This window comes from Stenella coeruleoalba, assembly GCF_951394435.1.
Source record: "Stenella coeruleoalba genome assembly, chromosome: 19".
NCBI classification, from domain to species: domain Eukaryota; kingdom Metazoa; phylum Chordata; class Mammalia; order Artiodactyla; family Delphinidae; genus Stenella; species Stenella coeruleoalba.
In genome coordinates this window covers 7,859,645-7,879,505 of record NC_137165.1, presented here as the reverse complement: position 1 = coordinate 7,879,505, position 19,861 = coordinate 7,859,645, and the positions used below count along the sequence as shown (strand labels likewise).

Here is a 19,861-nt window from a genome sequence, read left to right as displayed (position 1 = left end):
TCTGGGGGTTTTCTCCAACATTTTTTCACAATTCAACAAATGCTCACTTAGAGTCTACCTTATACACAGCACTCTGTGAAGCATGTGTCAATCAGGACAGCTTAGGCTGCAAGAGGCAGAAAGTCCTACTCAGACTGGATTAAACGCAGAAACTTGTCTCACGTGATGAGAAATTCAGGAGTACCTCCAGGGGCAGCTGATTAGAGGTTCAGAGACGTCACTAAGTAACCAGGTCCCTTCCATCTCTGTGTGAGTCTCCTATCTCTGCTGTAACAAGTTACCACAGACTTAGTGGCTTAAAACAACACATTATCTTACAGACCCGGAGGTCAGAAGTCTGACCTGGGTCTCGCTGGGTTAAAATCAGTGTGTCCGCAGGGCTGCGTTCGTTTCTATGGGTTCTGGGGAAGAGCCCATTTCCCAGCTTTGCCAGCTTCTGGAGGTGCCTGCACTCCTTGGTTCGTGGCCCCTTCCATCTCCAACTCCAGCAATGGCTGGTGGAGTCCTGTCACACCACACAACTCTGACACTGGCTCCCTTGTCTCCTCTTCTACTTTTAAGGACCCTGGTAATTACACTGGGCCCATCCAGATGGTCCAAAATAATCTTCTCATCTCAGAGCCCATAGCCTTAGTCACATCTCCAAGTCCCCCTTTTCTGTGTAAAAGTAACATAGTCTTAGGTTCCAGGGACCAGGACATGATCTTTGGGGCCATTACTCGGCCTGCCACAATCTCTGCTCCTCCAGCCTCAGCAAGGGCTTTGGCCTCCAGCCGGTTCCTCTCAGAGTCACAGAATGGTAATTAGAGCAGTTCCAAGTATCACACGCAGACGGTACCTTCCAGAGGAAGGAAAGAGTGAGCCACCTCTTTCTTAGAAGGGAGAGAAAACCTTTGCCAGAGGCCCTAGAAGTGCTTCTCCTTCATGTTTAACTGAGACGGGTCACTGGCCCATTATCAATCCAATTTTTGACAAGGGGAATGGGTTCACTGTAATCGGCACAGATTGATAATTTGGGATGGCTGTCAGAGTCAGCCATCACATTCGCTACAGTGTAGCAAATACCTAGAAGAGAATATAATCACTATGTATAGAACACTTATAACTAAAGGTCCAGCCCTGAGCTAGATATTTTACGTGTCACCTAGCTTAATCTCCCATCAACCCTGTGAGGTAGGCGTTAACTCATTCTTACCAAGAAAACCAAGGCTCAGTTTGAATTTTACTATTTATTCTAACTATAGATATTTCTGTTTATACTATTTTATATAGAGATGTAGATGTAGATTTGCTGTCTATTACGGACAGGAGAGTTGAGTTGAAATCTGTGTTTCTACTTTGATGCTATGACAGTGTCGTCCAAAGTAACCGTGACTTTAAGAAGTTCACCCTATGGCTTGCTAGAAACCAGACTCCAAGTCCTAACTTCGAGTCCGTTGTCATGCTCTCACTCCTCAAAGGCTGTCAGAAATTTCCGATGCGGTATGCGCATGCCTTAGAGACTGCTTAGAGAATGAAGACGATGGCACATGAGGACGAGAAGCTCAGCTAAGCACCAGACGTCTGAATTCTATAGGTCTATCAGTCAAAGTCCAATCAGGAGACAGAAACCATACCAGCTATTTTAACAGAGAGAATTTAATAGAGAGAACTGTTAACACGATAGAAACTCGTGAACTAGGTACTTGAAAGGGTAAACGTACAACCCTAAGGTATCACGGAAGCAGTATCGGTAGCAAAAGGAATAAGTTAAGATTATTAAAATTAGGAGCCTAGAGGTGGGCTCTATGGAAACGAAACTCAAAGTTCTGCGGAGGAGGTGCCCCTCAGCTGGTGCAAGTGTCTGGAGGGCACCCGAAGAGGCTGACCCTGTGACTGCCGGAAAACTGCCAACTGCATTCAGCTGCTGCTACCAGGGTGCAGAGGCATAGCTGGTGCGATGCGACAGACAGGAAGTGAATGGACGGGGCCTGTCCCTTTCTGTCCTCCAACCTTGCAGCATCCTTCTAGCACTTCCTACTGGCGCAGCTTAACAGGAAGCCAGCTGGCAAGGCAGAATGTGGCTCGCAGAGTGCCAGCTCCAGCATCACAAAGGAGAGCCCAGGACGGTGTGTTTGGAGATAGTTATCATATGTGCTCCACAGCTTTCTTAGATCTGATTCTTAAAACTCAGCAGCTACGAGAGGCAATTATCAAAGAGTAGAAAATCATTTTCTAAAGCAATGAAGGCATTCCTATAAATAGAATGGTGTGCTGAGGGATTTAAGTTAGGAGCTGCAATTCTGATCTTTCAATGATGGCGTGCAATTATTCTGGGAACAGAGCTACGACACAAGGCAAACGTTTACACCTCTAAGTCCACTGCTCGGTGTGATCTTAAAGCGAGTCTCAAACTCAGCTGCATGCCTCAACACAGAGTAGGCTGTACTTTTCCTTCAGATTTACAAAGCAGCACAAGAAGGAAAGAAAAGTACTTAAATATGAAGTTAAACCATGATCTCTGGCCTCCAGTACTGCCTCAGTACGACACTGAGATTCCCGGACGGCGGACAATGTACCGAAAACTCAATCTCAAGTGCGTGTCTTAAGCGAAGAGTGTCAGCAGTGGGCGCGTAATAAATGTTCAAAACAAGCTCGGTGGCCGGACACCGGAACCAGCAATGGAGCCTAAGGGCCTCTGATGCCAATCTCAGCCTCTTAAACACACACGCTGGGTCACGCCTCTGAGCTGTACAGGTTTTAATGTATTCTCCACCACGATGCTCTTCAGCATTAGTCTTCTCCCCTAAGTCATCCAATTTTCTGTCCTTTCTCACCAAAAACACTTCCGCGGTAAAAGGCAGAGGATTATTTCTCCAGGTTGTTTTTCTTTTTTAAACTGTAGAAATGTCAGGCGTGTTATTTTCAGAGTGATTTAAACAGCGCTGGTGTTCTAACGGAACAGCAAGAACAAAGATGCTCAAATATTAATCATCCTCCCCGGCTGTCCGCTGGGAGTCGCTGAAAATGGCAACATAACGCTGTCTTCTGGCTTCGAATCTCCGTTACTGCCCGTGCGGCTCGCAAACACTCCCTCCCTTTCCAGAACATATGGAACGATCTCGGCAAAGAATTTGCCTCAGTGAACCCTGACTGGCCAATCAAAACCAGAAGGCTCCAAGTTCAATGACTAATATTGGGAATGAATTGTGCGTGGTGAAAAGGAAATTCTGTGCGCTGGAGAAATTTATACCCTGAGAGCAGCCGTATCACAGGTGTGCAGGATCACCTGGAGAAACTGAACTTTCAAGAAGGCAAGTTCAAACATTTCTTCAGGCCGCACGCCTGTCATCACCAAGGATGAAAAACGGAGCGGCCCGCGGAGGTATCAGCGCTGCCGGGGCAACAAGGGCTGCCCTTGACGGAGGGCTTCCAGGGCTTAGCTTGGGGCCATCGCTGGGCTAAGCCCCGCTGATGCAGGATCCTATTTAGTTTAATCCCACAGCCCATAAGGTAGGTGTTATCATCCCTTCTCTACATATGGGGGACGAAGCTTGGAAAGATTAAGAAAATTGTTCTTGGTGCCGTAGCTAGAGGGGGGGCTCCCCCTCCAATTCCAAAGCCTTTGTTCTTAACCACTGTACTCTTCAATATTCTTTCCCCCTTCCTCATGCCCTGACGTTTGTAGAAAAGGGGAGGGGAGGAAAACTAGATGCAAGAAATATTAAAACCTGGACAGATAGAGGTTGTACAAAATGGTCTTGGAAAATATGTGGGGAGCACCTATTTCTAAAGAATGGACGAAATACATTAATCACCTTGGGCAATAAATTAAGGACTATTTCCAAGATGAAAGACATGTTGGCTGCTAAGAAGTTCTAACAGTGACCTTTCAACAGAGAGCGTGGAAACAAGCATTGCAGAGACATTTGCTAGCTCTTCAAATTCTAGGTAAAACAATGAAAACTCAAAAGGGGTATTACAGACTTCTAATCACTTTCATCCTAAAAAGCCACTGGGGATTAAATCCCCAGCTCGTTTCCAACAACAAAGTGACACCGACCTGTGTGCAGTACGCCCTCATCCCATCTTCCTCTGCCTGAGGGGTAATGGGGACAGCAATCAGGGTGGCCTGGCGGCTCCATGAGAACCCACAGAGACTCAATTCGACCGGCCTTCACTGACCACCTATGAAGCATGAGGCATCGTAATGACGACTGACGAACAGCTGTTGAGCGCTTGCTATATGCGAGGCAATGTGCCCAGCATGTGTTTTATCCCATTTAATCCTCACAGAAACCCTGCGGGGTGGGCACTATTATTTCCCTGCTTTAAAAACCAGATGACTGAGGCGTAGAGAGGAGTTAGGTCATTGGCCCAAGTCTCTGGCATAATCACTAAGGCTACAACTGCAGGCTCTGCCGGGTGAAAGAGCCCCACCCTTCCAGATGTGACCATAATGGAAAGATAAAGATACACGTTCCACTCCCTCTTGCTTCCCTGAAACGCAGGACACCCCTCCCCGGAGCAGGGGGAAGCCGGGGTGCTGACCCCACTCTCCAGAGGGGCTCAGGGCGTGGGAAGGCTCCAGGAAGCCACTCCAGGTCTTGGAGCCCAGGGGTCACCTGCCCTGACCCTCCCAGCTGTCCCGGTCACGTCAGGGCCTTTCATCCAACACGGTCGTTACTGCCCCCTCGCGCTTTTAACCTACGTTCATTCAGAATGGAGCTTGAGTTGATGTGAGATACAGAAAAAACACTTCTTGAGAAGGAGTTATTACTTTGTTCTATTTTAAAAGGCAGGTCCCCGGCATCTCCACCAAAACAAAAGCAAAAACAAGCCCCATAAAAGGTAGAGAGAGCATACACACTAATTCCCAAGGAAAACCATCTTATTTCCCACGGAACTGAGAGAGCCGAGTTCTTTCAGTGGTTTCTCTCTCCAATTAAAAATCTGCCCATTTCATCTTTCCCTTAATTAATTAGTTAATAGTAAGAATTACCCATGAAGTGTGAAATTTTTAAAAGAATAAAACTATGAAGTCTGCAGCTGGTTTTCTTTAAGTAAAAGAGGTATGATGCTGAAGCTGCCGTTAATAGGACATTGGTGCACATAAAACAAAGCACATCATCTTTCTACTGGGTCTGAGTTTACTATTTCCCAAGTTCTTGAAGAGAACCCTTTATATCTGACAGCTTCCAGTTATTTCTGAACAAGCTATAACTGAACAACAGTTTTTAAAGACAGAAGGCCCTAAAATATACAGCTCCCATAATGATACACATTTAACTACAAAAGGTGAAAAGACAAAACGTTCCATATTTTTATCCTAAGTATGAACAAAGCCACGGTTAGAAATAGGGTAGAAGCAATATACTGGTTGAATTCCAAAGACTTATAAACATCATTTGAAAATGCTAGGTATGGGTCAGTCATCTCCAGAGACTTGCATTCTAGTTAACACACATCCCATCTGACCCGTTCATTTCTTATTCTATAGACCTAACAATTTTCAAAGACTTAAAACTGATCCAACGTGTGGTGGACCCAACAGAGATGTACCACACCTCGGTCCTCCTTCAAGGAAGGACTTGGTGCCCCAGCTACTGGGAGTGCTTTCAGCAAGTGGCCTTTGGCCATCAGCCTCCTTAGGGATTGTCCCAAGGGCACGGAGCTGTCTTGCCCGAGGACATGCTCCTCCCAGGGCAGTCCACGTCCAATGACTGATCAAGATGGGGGTCTAAAGGCCCCGTCACGTGAATTCAACATGGGCCAACTCTCACAGGCCATTTAGGCTCCAAAGCTTCCCACGGTGTTGGCTGAGGCTGTCTTCAAAAACTCAGCTTCTCCCTCCACCCATCCGGCTTCTGTGGCCTCCCTCGCTCCCACAGATGCTGACCCCCCAGGAGCTCCCTAATACACATCCTGCATAGTAAACGCCCTCCTGAGGCTGCCCGGTATCCAGTCTGTGACTCGATACCTCTATGGATAAGAAAAAGATATCCAACTCTCAAGGTAAGTGACACAAGAAAAGAAGCTGGGAAAAAAGCTTTCATGATTACCTTGGTACTTTCCCTCCTCTATGTGACCTATGCTCCAGAGGCCTTTAAAACCCAGCCTAGAAAAAGACTGAGCAGCTCTACCTGGGTTGGTCTTTGCATTACTGCAGTCAGACAAGAAGCACAACAGAACTCTGGGCGAGATAAGCTGAGGTACCTGGTCGGCCCACAAACTCCCCTGAGTGGTACTGCCACCTGGTACATAATACACTGTGAACTCCCAGACCATCAGACGTATTCCTATTCACATCCGAGTCTAAGCCCACACGTCTTTCTCTCTTGTACACAGACATGCACGCACACACTCACTCCATGTCTCTCTTCCTTCATGTGGAAAACTGAGGCCTAACTATAGTGGTGGCAGGTTACATGTACATAAGTGAAACACACATACAATCACCTCATCAATTTACATCCCAAACCAGCACCTCAAGCCCCATCTCTCCATGAGCCCAGCTGAAACATCCCTCACAATCACAACTACTCCCCAGACTCTCTGCCCACTTCCCGCAAGTTTTTTAAATTATTTTTTAAAACAAAGAAAAACAAAAATGGCTACTCTTATGCTCTTTGATTGGATGATGAAAGAAAGCAGTAAATGAGTATTCAGCTCACTCCCACCTCTAAGACCCGCCAAGCTTAGGATGAGTTCAGTAGCACAAATCCCACGAGTCAGGAGTGAATCCAGAAACAGAAGTGAGGGTCCCTTCTCGACACAGGGCCTCAAATGATCCTACCCGAACGACCCCCAGGGTACAGAAACACACTGGGGTCTCCTTAAGTTCACTTAATGGTGGGTACACAACACTTAACGCTGAAACACGCTTCAAAGGCTGGTTAATTCTTCAGTACACAATGGAAATTTTTTTTAAGTTGTGTTTATGGATTTCAAACTAACCAAACTGGCTGACAGAGCTACTTTGCCTTTGATGTCAACCCAGTTCCTAAACTACCGTTAAAATAGTTAGAACTACTGTAATAACAATTAAAAAATAGAAGGTCTTTATCACTGCATTCAGAGGATGTTTCCTCAAATTCCTCTCCTGGCGGGTCTGTCCAGAAGGAAGGAGAACATCGCGTTCCTCCCCCAAAATACACAGTCCAGACCGGGCTACGTTCGTGCTCCAGCTCCTTTAATGATGCTGAACCATCTAAAAGCACCGCCCTGCAACCTCAGTTCCTTTCCTGCGGTCTCCCCCAGCCTAAGCACTTGGTTCTAATCAGACCACTTCCTTCCTGCTGCTTTGGTTTTTATTACCCAAGTGCTTCAATCCTTTTCACCACCCCAGATGCTAAACAACTTCCACTTTGAAAAGCACATTCTCTGCGACCCCTAAAGACAGGCCAAGCTCAGCAGGTCTTCCATATCAGAGCCGGTCTCACACATTCTAGGTGAAACTGAGGCGCAAGGAAGGGTCCCCGGCAGCTTCCACCTCCTTCCTGTACCCCCTTCCCTTCTGAAGAGCACACGTCTATCCAACTCAGAAATCAAGCATCGTCACTCCGCCACAGATCGTCCAATCAAAGAGAAGTGTAGTGATACGATAAACAAACCACACTGGGTGGAGGCCTCTGTGCGGAAAACAGTTAACACGCCAGGCTCGACTGCTTTTCTTAGGAAAGGCCTGCTCACAAAATTGGCTGGTGTTTGGGAACTCGGATTCGGGGAGGGTTCCCACCGTTAACTGATAAGTGTGGTCACTAGTCCTAAACTGTATAAACAGTCTGGTTTATGCTGAATGCCTGCTTTCCTTCTGGAACCGGGGAACGTACCAACTCCCTCAAAACTAAACAAAACAAGAAGAACCCTGGGCCCCCACTTCCTCATGAGCTTTCCTGGTTGGCAACACTTTACAGGTGTTGTCACAACTGGGGGACGCAGGCGCATCCTGTGCGCCTCCACCTGCTGGAAGAGGCCCGCGGGAAGCTTGTGCCTGGTTTCCCCTGGACTTTGCCCCTTGTGGCTTTTCTCTGGTTTTGCTTTGTACTCTTTTCACTGTAATCAACTGTGATAACCATGAGTATAACTAGAGTCGATTCTTGTTACTCATGGTAGTTCTGTTCTACAAAGTCACCATGAACACTGAATTCACGAATACGGAACCACTGTCCCTAAAGGAAATGTGTACGCGTGTGTATATATTCTATATAGATATAACGCAGACTGTATCTTAAACCCTGAAAACAACTCATCCTGGGAGATTCTATTTTATTTTTCAAAAGAGAAAATGAAACCGATAACCAACAAGGGCCTACTGTATAGCACAGGGAACTATAATCACTATTTTGTAATAACCTATAAGGGAAAGGAACCTGAGTAACTGAATCACTGTGCTGTACACCTGAAACACAACATTGTAAATCAACTACACTTCAGTTTTAAAAAAAGAGAGAAAATGAGGTTCCTAAGTGTCAAGTGACTTGCCTGAGGCTGCCCCACTAACAGGAGGCACAGTTGGGATTCACACCCATCCCACTGGCCCCAGAGCCGCAGTCTCCACCCTTTGGCCACCTCTGCATGCGAGCAGAGATAAAAAGGCACAGCGTCACCTGGTTTGACCTTGGCTGGGAATGTGTCCATCAGGTAACCCCAAATTCTCACCTCTTTACACATGTCCGTTAACTGCCAGTACTGACGAGGCGGGGGTATACATAAATGTTAGTGAGCGGCCGACGATCTGCTGAGTCCTGTGAGTCCTAGCAAAGCACCAAACCCGAGGGAGTGGTCTTGGAGCCCCCCCCGCCAACCCCGCATAACCTCCAAAGGGAGCTCTGGGTTCCCCTTTCCTGCAGAGGCACCAGGGAGCAGGAAGTGCATGATCACTGGGTCGAAGCGGCAGAAGGCAGAGCTCCCAGTGTGACCTGCTCCTGCATCTGTGACTGCTTTGCTCTTCCCTTTGAGAGTCTCTCCGGTCTCTGGTTCTGGCCTTTCTGTCCTCTACTCTCCACTCCAGCTGCTAATGTTGGTCCGACAGCCTCCCCTCTTGGAAGTCGACGAGGAACTGTGGTGCAGCCCAGCGGAAGGGAAGCCTGATGAATCACATGGGCCAGCTGTCCTAGGGCCTGAGGATAAATGACATTTCCCCCGACAACTGTTTCCACAGCTTTTCCTTTGGAAAATCCTCGCCCCTCTCTCTCAACAGATGACCTCTCAGCTGACTTCACAGCCAGGTAGAAACCAAGACACTGACCTAGAAGAAAGGGGTAAGGAGGCACTAGACCAGAGAGAGGTCAACAAAATAAGTCCTTGTGACCCCAAGTGGGCCCAGCCCAGTTCACCAGAGTTAAAGCTAGCAGCGAAGCCAGGTGAGAAACATCACGCGTGTGTCTGAGTATCCTTTCTGCAGAGCCAGCAAATTCAAAGAATCTGGGTTCCTCACGTGGCCGAAGGTTTAATCAATCACACCTATTTAACGAAGTCTCTGCTTATGTAACGAAGCAGCGATAAACACTCCTGAGCAATGAGGTTTGCAGAGCTTCTGGGCTGGTGAACACATGGACGTGCTGGGAGGGGGATGTGCCTGGAGAGGGCAGGGATGCTCTGTGGGCATCCCACCCACACCCCTCTGGCCCTCTTCCATTGGCTTTCCCGAGTTGCATCCTCCATAACAAAACTGAAATTGTAAGTCAACATTTTCCTGAGTTCTGTGAGTCAGTCTAGCAAATTATGGAATCCTGAAGGGGGGAGCGGGGTGTGGGAACCCTGTATTTGCAGCCAATGGGGCAGAAGTGGTTAGGGATCCTCAGTGCAAGTGAGGGCAGTCCTATGGAGCCCCCACACCTGTGGAGTCTGAGTCTGACGTTAACTCCACATAAACAGTGTCAAAATGGAATTAAATTATTGGACACCCAGCTGGTGTTGGACAATTATTGTTGGAACGACATACTTGCTCTCACTGGTGTTCTCTCTCTCTCTCTCTCTCCCCCCGCCGCCCGTCAACTAGCCCCACTACTATAAACTAGCCCCTTCCTAGAGATGAATAATGAATGTTCTGAGAAAGAGCTGATCTTACATTCACCAAGTATTTAATACCATAAGTGCATGGAAAATAATCACCTTCCTTCCATATCTCTAATTGTCTTATCTTTAGGCAAATCCATCTATAAACACATCAGATGATAACTTATAGGTTTCACTCCAATCACAGATGCCCTAGAAAACAACTTTCACAGACTGTATTAAAAACTTGTTTAATTGAAGCTTCCAGAACACTAGCTGTTTCAGGAAAACGATTTCTATAGATACTGAGACCTTGTAAAAAATATATATATATAAAAAAGAGACTTTGAGCTCAGGACAGCAGAGCAAGCACACATGGCTTCCTTCCCAAGAGCACAATGAAATGCCAGTAAAAATATTTTTTGAAAGAATAAATCCATTCCATGGTGGCCCTGAAAACACGAAGGAGTGCTATCAGTGAATAAGTCATTTGAAAGGCTTTCTTTCAAAAAAGAAGACTGCTGGGACTGTATTGACAAATCAAAACTGGGGGGGGGGGAGCAACTTGAAATACACATTCAGGGCTACAGATAGGAGCTCTTTCTTCTTGATAGAACCCTGGAGAAGCTCTGAGCTTGGAGTCAATGGCTATTGGGAGCCAAAGAATGGCCTACAGAGAGATGGCTGTGAGGCAGGAGCCAGGGCATCTGAGGGGAGAGCTGTCTAGAGAACAGCTGAGCCAGGTGGCCCTGGCCCTTGCCCCTGTCCCATGGGGACTGGAGTCTGCAGTACTGGATCCCAGCTGCAGCCCCCAGGACAGCTCTCTCTAGAGAGGAGGGTTTGCCTAAGGAGCGCCCATGGTGTTGGTGTCCAGGCTAGCAAATGAGTCAAAGAGGAGCCTCTAGGATAGACACGGAGGTGAAAAAAAATAAAAGACATAAAAAGATGTCACCCTGAGGTTAAAGTTCCCTTTCCCTTAGTGATTTGGGGGTAAGGGTTATACAGCAAAAGGTCCTGAATCTGCTGTGTCCTCTTCTACCCTAAGCACACACCCTAAAGGGAAAGCTGCCTGCTGGTATGCCCTGCCTGCCCATATAGAACACATTCAAGAGAGAAGATTTGAGGGTGAAAAAACCTGCTGAAATACCAACAAAGCCTACATCAGCTACCTATACTCATCAATATGATCCTTGACTCATGGACCTGCCTTAACAAAGTACCAAGACTGCAGGGGGCTTCGACAACAGACATGTATTTTCTCACAATCCTAGAGCCTAGAAGTATGAGATCAAGGTGTCAGCAGAACTGGTTTCTCATGAGGCCTCTCTCCTTGACTGGCAGACGGCCGTCTTCTCCCTGTGCCCTCACATGGTCTTCCCTCCATGTGTGTCTGTGTCCTAATTTCCTCCTCTTATAAGGACACCAGTCTTATAGGATTAGGGCCCAACCTAATGACCTCATTTTAACTTAATCACCTCTTTAAAGACCCTACTTCCAAATACAATCACATTCTGAGGTTCTAGGAATTGGGACTTCAACCTGTGAATTTTGAGGGGACATAATTCGCCCTAGAGCAGCGTGAGAAAGACTGAGATGAACAAACCAAAACTTACCTGGAGGACACAAACTCTGCAAAGAGCAGAAGGAAAATGTAAAGTTCTGATTAGTACCACTAAAAGGTTTAAAAGACTTTACAACCTTAAAAACATACTTCTGTGGGGGAAAAGCAATCGTAAGCATTAACATAAGCTTTAACGGTGTTTAAAAGTAGAGTTCTCAAAATTAAAAAAAAATCTGTTAGAAGAGCTGAGTCATAGAATAGATAAAATAACAAATCAGTAAAACATGTTGGTAAATCTAAATAAAAACACTGACCATAGGGAAAAAAAAGAGAGCTTCAGTTTAAAACATTATAGAGGAAGACTTTGAAGCAAAGTTAAGAATTCTAAACTTGATTCAGAGATATTTATTTGCTCTAGACTTTGTTAAAAATACGTAAACTTAAGTCTACATGTTAAAAATATAAGAGTGGCTGTGGCCCAAGGTGGGTGGCCTCGCTGAGCATCTCATTCTTGGGTGGAGATAGGGGAAATTCGTTTTCCCATAAAATGGTCATTTCTCAGCTCCTGGCTTTGTATGGAGCCCGTTTTCAGGCCCTCAGGAACCACAGCCCCGGCTCCCATCTCTGCGTGCGTGTTGAAACATTAGTCCCTAGTGTGCATATCCGCTCAGTTACCTCTGAGGGCCACGAGGCTTCCATTCTGCTCATGGCTGTGGGTTAATAAAATACCTTCATTTCTGACACCCGGAGAAACTTTCTTGCTTTCAAGCTAAGAAGTATAAATCAATTTTTTAAAATGTTTCATCTAACATTTCCATGTGTTTGGGAAAGGGAGGGAGGGGCTCCCCATCAGCTCAGTCTACCATTTTGATCGACAGCCTGTACTGTGAATAAAGAGTTAATAACAGAAAACACTTTTAGATCCCTTACAATGTGAGGCCCAACTCTCGGAACTTCACACGTGGCCATTCATTTCACCTTCACACAACACTCTAAAATAGGCACTAAAATCCCCATTTTCTAGACAAGGAAGTTAAGGACAGAGAAACAGGAGGGTCCCATGGCTAGTCAGTACCAGAGGCAGTTTGGCGCCCCTGTGACGATCATTTGTGTCATCTACCCAGTGTGTCCAGTCCTCCCCCCTGCAACCAGACGCAGGGGTAGGATCACACCTCCTAGTGGTTTTAGCTCTGACCAAGGAGCTCTGAACGAAACTGACTTGTCACTTCTGGGCCAGAGCACTTAACTTCAGGAACAAGAGCCTCTAGAGCGCTCCGACTCTCTGGCACAGTGACCATCAGTGTTTGAAATGGTGGCTATTCTATCTATCAGGGATCTTAAGTAACCATGCCCACCGATGACCCCGCAACAGATATATACCGAAAGATAAAAAAAATAAAACACGTGTTTTCTATTTTAAGCTACTTATACTTGGGGGTTATTTTTCATAAAAGTTAACTTATTTCTGCTAATATGTAATGGTTTATTGTTATTTTCAAAATGAATATTTTTTAAATGTTTTAAATTTCTAATGCAATTAGTGTTGATAGATATAACCAATGTAAACAAAAGCTCTGAGGAGTTCTCGGTTAAGAATACAAAGCAGCCCTCGACCACAAAGTCTGGCAATCTCTAGACGAGGTAAACACCAACCAATTAAAAGCCTAGATTGTGATATTACTACCTAGTCAGCAGGCCTAAAGGTAAAAAGCAGTAGAGATAAAGAGAGATATTTCCATAAAGATAAACAGATAAAATCACCAAAATAAGATTAAATAATCCTGTATATATGTACCTAATAACCTTTTCTTGACATTTATAAAATAAAAAATTGACCCAGTTACATGGATAAATTGCTAAGTTCACAAACCCTGAAGGCAATTTCATCACACTTCTTTCAGAAACTGACTGGAGGAAGCAGAGGGGTAGTAAAGACACCTAAGATGGACAAAGGAATTCACAAGCCTGATGTATTAAGTGTATAGGAAGCCCCGTCTCCCCAAACTGGGGACCACCCATTCTCCTCAGGCACACAGAGGGGTGACTCGCCACAACGGTTACTAAGACTCAGAGGAGATGTTAACAAGTTCAGAAGAACCAGTATCATATAGAACATAATTCTCTGACCCTTATGCAGTTCAATGAGAAAATCAATAAAAAGATGGTTTAAGGTAGTCATTCCAGGTACAAGCTAAGTACGCACTAGGGATGTCACATACAACATGGTCATTAGCACTGCTGTGCACTGTATATGAAAGGTGTTAGAAGAGTAGATCTTAAGAGTTCTCATCACAAGGAAAAGATATTTTTTTCCCTGCTTCCTTAATGTTGCATCTCTCTGACATGACGGATGTACACTAAACCTATTGTGGTAATCGTTTCATGATGAATGTAAGTCAAATCATTACGTTGTACACCTAAAACTCATACAGTGCTGTATACCAATTATATCTCAATAAAAGTGGAAAAATATTTTAGAAGATGATTTAAAAACATGTTTGGAAATTTAGAAGCAATGAGTTGAAAAGCAAAATCAATGGCAATTATGAAATGTAATGGAGTAAATTAAAATAACAGCACTAAATATCAATATCTGTGGAGGGTAAAAGTGGCATTTGAAGGAGGATGTACACAGGCTTTCGTATGTTTGAAAAGAAATGGTATTAATTAGCATGGAGCCATAGTGCTGTTCAAAATTACTGTTAACAGGGAGCTCCCTGGCTGTCCGGTGGTTAGGACTCCATGCCCTCACTGCTGAGGGCCCAGCCTTCAATCCATGGTCGGGGAACTAAAATCCCACAAGCCGGGCTTCCCTGTGGCGCAGTGGTTGAGAATCTGCCTGCTGATGCAGAGGACACGGGTTCGAGCCCTGGTCTGGGAAGATCCCACATGCCGCGGAGCAACTAGGCCCATGAGCCACAACTACTGAAGCCTGGGCGTCTGGAGCCTGTGCTCCGCAACAAGAGAGGCCCGTGCACTGCGATGAAGAGTGGCCCCCGCTCGCTGCAACTAGAAAAAGCCCACGCACAGAAACAAAGACCCAACACGGCCAAAAATAAATAAATAAAATTAAAATCCCACAAGCCGCATGGTGTCGCCAAAAAAAAAAAAAAAGAAAAGAAAATGACCGTTAACATAACGGTTTCTTGACTCAGACTGTTGATTGTCCTTCCCAGGAAAACACAAATTCTCCGTAATTTTCAGGGCTTACTAGGTGTTCGTGCTGTGAAGCATCCCAGCCCTGCTCGGAACCCCTCTCTGCAACTTCATCTTGGAACGTCTGCCTCATCACCCACCCTACCAGCGACAAAAGCCTTCTTCGGATTTCTCAAACTTGCAAGGCTCTCCGCGGCCTCACGTGAAAGGTCCTGGCACTACCTGGAATGCTTCACCTGCCCTCCCCGCTTCACTGGCCCACCTTGGCCCAGGTCCTGTAAGCTCAGCCACCAACTGAACCCAGACCTCCCTGTCATCCCCTGCCCGGGCAGCCTGGTCTCTGCCTTGACAGCACATCCCACGATGTGATCTGGGGGAATGTTCGTTTCATGTCTGTCTCTCCCAGCTAGATTTAAGAGCAGTAAGGGAAGGGCTCTGGTTTTGAGTTGTAATTGTTGCTTTTCCATATAAGGGGCCACACACACAGCTGGTACTCAGTCAGCATCTGCAGAATAAACGCCCCACTGCCAATGTACTTACTTCTTCTCCCTAAAAGTGGCTAAACTCTCAGTTTAGACGCATTAACTGCTACGGGACAATGCAAACAGTATAGAGATAGAGCTGTATCTCCCTTTTAAAAAGTAAATTATACAGATGAAATTACAGGATTGATAAAGTAGAAAACAGTAATTTTACATAACAGATGACACCAACCCTATGGATGTTTAGGTCACTGTATAGATAGGTCGAAGGTCGCACCTACAGTGACTCCCACCTTCCCCTCCAGCCTGCTAACAAGTTCTCATCTCCCCGGCTCTCTGGACTCTGGGATCAGTGGCCTTCTCCCACGTTTCTCAACCGTGTTACCCGCCTTTCCATATACGGGCCTTTGCATATGTTGTTCCCTCTGTTAGAAATGGTCTTTTAAATCTCAGTACATAGACCATGTCCTTGGGGAAGGCTTTCCTAATCCTAATCCACGTCAGGGTCTTCTGTTCTATGTTGTAATGGTGCCCCGTACGTCTCTAACTGGGCATCTGTGCACTTAGCTGTCTAACGTCTGCCTCTCCCTCTAGAACAGAGGGCAGAAACCGAGTCTCACCACAGCTGACTGATGCGTGGGTTCCAGCACAGAGCTGAGCATATAGTCGGCACTCGGTGTTTGCTGAATGAATAGAGAATGTACTAAGGAAGGAAAAATATTACTCTGGATTTGGGGACAGGCCTCACTAGGCTTAATGAGGCCTCTTTTTATTAGGAACAAAAGATTATTTAATCCAGATAAAGGAAAGATACGGAGCCAATGAGTAAAACGTGCACATGCGTGTACAGATGGGCTGTGGCTGCCGCTGCTTCTGCACAGGAGGGTTTACGGTGCCTCCAAGTGACCAGGGGGCAGCAGAAATGGCCGTAGGTCGGGGCGACTGAGTGCAGTTCTTCCCAAAGATGAAGAGATGGCAGGGGGCGGGGGAGGGGAGTGACCGCACAAGCTCCTCTCCATCCTCAGAGTCTCTGAGACTAAGGAACTCACAGATCTCTTTATGAATGAAATGCAGGCCTGAGAAGCTACTCCACGAATCCCAGCAGCCGAATGAAATCTCAATACAGGAAATCTGAACCCAGATCAGCACAGCCACTTGGAGAAAACCGTTCCCCACCAGACAGGTATGTGTCTATATCCCAAAGTTGGGGGCGGGGCGGGCCGCGGTCAGGCCCCCTCGTCAATTCGTAAAAGCCTGCTTGGTCCGTAAAGTGTCCGATGGCACAGAGACATGCGCTCCAAGTCCTAGGCTCAGCTCTCCTGGGACAGAGCTCTGGGCAGTGGGATCGGGGTGTGGCCCTGCTCACTTACCACTTGCCAAGCAGCACCACAAACTCCCTGGACCTCAAACCATGGTACATTTCCTTTAAAGGAAAGCAGTTTCTGTCTGTCTTCCTTCCTCCAAAGGGCAAGCATATTGGAATTCTGGGGGTGCAGCATCAGACGACATCATCCCCGCCACAGCCACCATCTGACACACTGGCAGAGCTGGGAGGCATTGTTTCAGCACATCTTCTGATCCCTGAGCTCGGCTAGTATGTGATCTCACCATCAGGAAAGCCAAGTGGAGAAGGTGCCTGTGTTACATCACAGAGCACTGAACCAGGACAAGGCCCAAAATGAAGTACTCTACAGCGCCCTTGGCTTGAACAAGCCGTCTTCTTACAGCGACGCTTCCCGACTGTCAGCATTTCAAGCGCCCCGCCCTTCATAACTTTCTGCCGTGCTCATGCTTCACCTGCACCATTTTTGCTCAATGTTTTTCTTCTTATCAACTCACTATCATTTTCCTGCTCACACAAGTTAACTGAATAAGGAGATTCCGTAGTGCTGTGAAATCAGATTTCAAATGCTAGTCACTTTTATTTCTACCACACCTTATATCTTAATAGTTGCATATTTTAAGTTTAAACTGCTTCTCTCCGTGCTACCTCAAATCAGCTGGCCTACTGGACTCTGGGAAATTCTGACACCAGATATTCCACAAAGAGATTCTTTCGCCCAAATGCCCACACATTTCACCAGTACAAGACTAAAGTCTGCAATTAAATTCTGTTCTTAAAGGCTAGGCGGTTTGAGAGGTTGACTGGGGCCCCAGAACTGCAAATTTCCTTCTGTGAAGTCCGCTTCAAAGAAAGCTCCTCAAGACAGAAGAGGAGTTAGACACATGAAGGAGTCCATGTTTTCTAGCATAAGAGGGGTTAACCTGAGTTCACTGACAACTGACAAAAAGACAATGATTACCTACGTTAGTTTCCTGTTGCTGTTCTAACAAATGATTACACACTTAGTGGCTTGAAACAATATACAATCGCTCTCTTATAGTTCTGGAGATCAGAAGTCCAAAATCAGTTTCACTCAACTGCAATCAAGGTGTCCCTCCAGATGCTCTAGGGGACAGTTCATTTCCTGGCCTTTTCTAGCTTCTAGAGCTGTCTTCCCTGCATCCCTGCCTCTATCTTTGAAGCCAGTATCACAGCACCTTGCTTCAGTCATCACATGGCCGCGCTTCCATGTCAAAGCTCTCTCGGCCTCTTTCTTTTTGGGGCCGCGCCTGGCGGCACGTGGGAACCAGGGATTGAACCCACGGCCCCTGCAGTGGAAGTGCAGAGTCTTAACCACTGGACTGCCGGGGAAGTCCCTTGCCCTCCCCCTTTGAGAAGGACACCTGTGATTACATTTAGGCCCCAACCACATAATCCAGGATAAGCTCTCCGTCTCAAGATCCTCAATGGATTAACACGCCTGCCAAGTCCCTTGTGTCATAAAAGGAAACACAGATTCCAGAGATCAGGATGTGGGTATCTTTGGGAGCGATTACTCAGCCTGCCACATTGCTTTCAACATGAAAATGCAGCTAGGAGCTCTAACAGACCCTTACAATGGTAATTCACTGACGTGTACGTGAAATCTTTGATCATTTTGTCTAGCTCTTTCAAAGGACACCCTGGTCCCCTCAGTCCCAGTACTTATGCTGTCGGTAGAGATGAGTGGCCTTCCCTGTCACCGTGGATTCTTCCAGAAAGCAAGGAAAGGTTTAAAGATGGACAGAGAAATGTCGAAAGGACTGGCCGAACTGGGGATATCTGAACATCAGAAAGAATGAGGAGGACCAGCACACACTGGCAGAGGTTAGCGACGCAGCCTGTTCCCGGTGCTGTCTCCTCCCTCGGAACCGGCTTCACAGCTTGGCCAACGCCCAGATCGGGTCTCAGAAAGACCTACACTTCAGTCCCTCGGAACCGGCTTCACAGCTTGGCCAACGCCCAGATCGGGTCTCAGAAAGACCTACACTTCAGTCAAGTCAGTCCCATTCATTTTCTTGTTTTAGTGTTCCTTTCCAAAGGCCCCGTCCTCTTGAGCAGGAACTTTAAGGGGTTTTTCAGTAAAACTGTACCACAGCTGCACTTCGGAACAGCATCTGGGCAGTCAGCCTGACACGAACCCTTCGCCCCCAGCCACCCGTACGGTTCACTGTGGACCGTGGTCCCACGGGGCAATCTCCCTGGCTCGGCCCTCCACCCACCCCTCTCTCCTGCATCCCCCCACCTTCAGCAGATGCCAACCCCCCAAATCCACTAGACCTGCAGGTCTCCCATCACCCGCCTTTTCACTGAGCTGCCTACCCTCTTCCTCATTAGGCTTGGTCACGGGCACGGGAACAGGGTAATTACTGGTGTGGGCCAGGCCCTTTTTAACTCTCTCTGAGAAGATTCCTACAGTGATGATAATTCAACCCTTTGGCTTTGTGGTTACCCTCTCAGTACCATGTACTGTATTTTGTTAGTAAGGTCTGGATACTTGATTCCAAAAATGGCCTGGCTGGCCAGTATCTTAGCCTATTGTTTCTCTCGTTTCGTGAAAACCAAAAGGATAATTCAGTAGGTCAATAAACCAAGTAGAGATATTTACAACCAGAAGTGGAAACCTTCTCCCGGGTCCCAGACGCCTCATTATGTGCTCGGGTCACAATAAAAATCCAGATGGGGCTGCAAGCCTGTTCTCAACACCTCTAGACATAATGGCCTTCTTGACTTTGACAAAAGGAATAAAGGCTGATCACAGTCCTAGCAGGAATATCATTTTTATCCTCAGAGAGTCTCTCTGTCCCTACGAACGAAAATGGCTGACTCTGCCCTATTTCTGAGGAGCAAATGTGCACCACAGAAAACCACCAGCATAGCTGCCATCTCAGTGGGAGGCCAGCACAGAGAAAACCCAGCTAATCTTGGCAACTCATGGAAAAATACCTCATGTTTGTCTATGTACCCATATGTGCATCCGGGTCTGGAACGGAGATGAGGGCCGGGGAGGCACAGAGGAAGAGGTGGAAAGGATGGGGGTAAAACGTGTGATGGGAAGAGAGAGTCTCCGTGACTAGGATGGCAGATGTGCACTATATAACCAGGCGAAGGGTCTGTGCACGGGTGGGCTCTCCATCTGTCATGTGAGCATACGAGAGGCAACGGAACAGTACCGTACTAAATACATTCTCTCAGCATATTCAACAGGCGCACTGGTTCCCAAACCTGGCAGCCTACTGAAATCATCTGGGGAGCTTTAAAAAAGTACTGATGCTTGGGCAGAACAGCGCCCCCCACCCCCGAGACATCTACATCCCGGAA

The 19,861-nt window shown here is 46.7% G+C and overlaps 1 protein-coding gene across 2 annotated transcripts in view; it reads right to left on the bottom strand.

The window, feature by feature from the left end:
• STX8 (syntaxin 8) overlaps positions 1–19,861 on the bottom strand; it is a 237,998-nt gene that overhangs the window by 152,745 nt on the left and 65,392 nt on the right. The window lies entirely within an intron of this gene.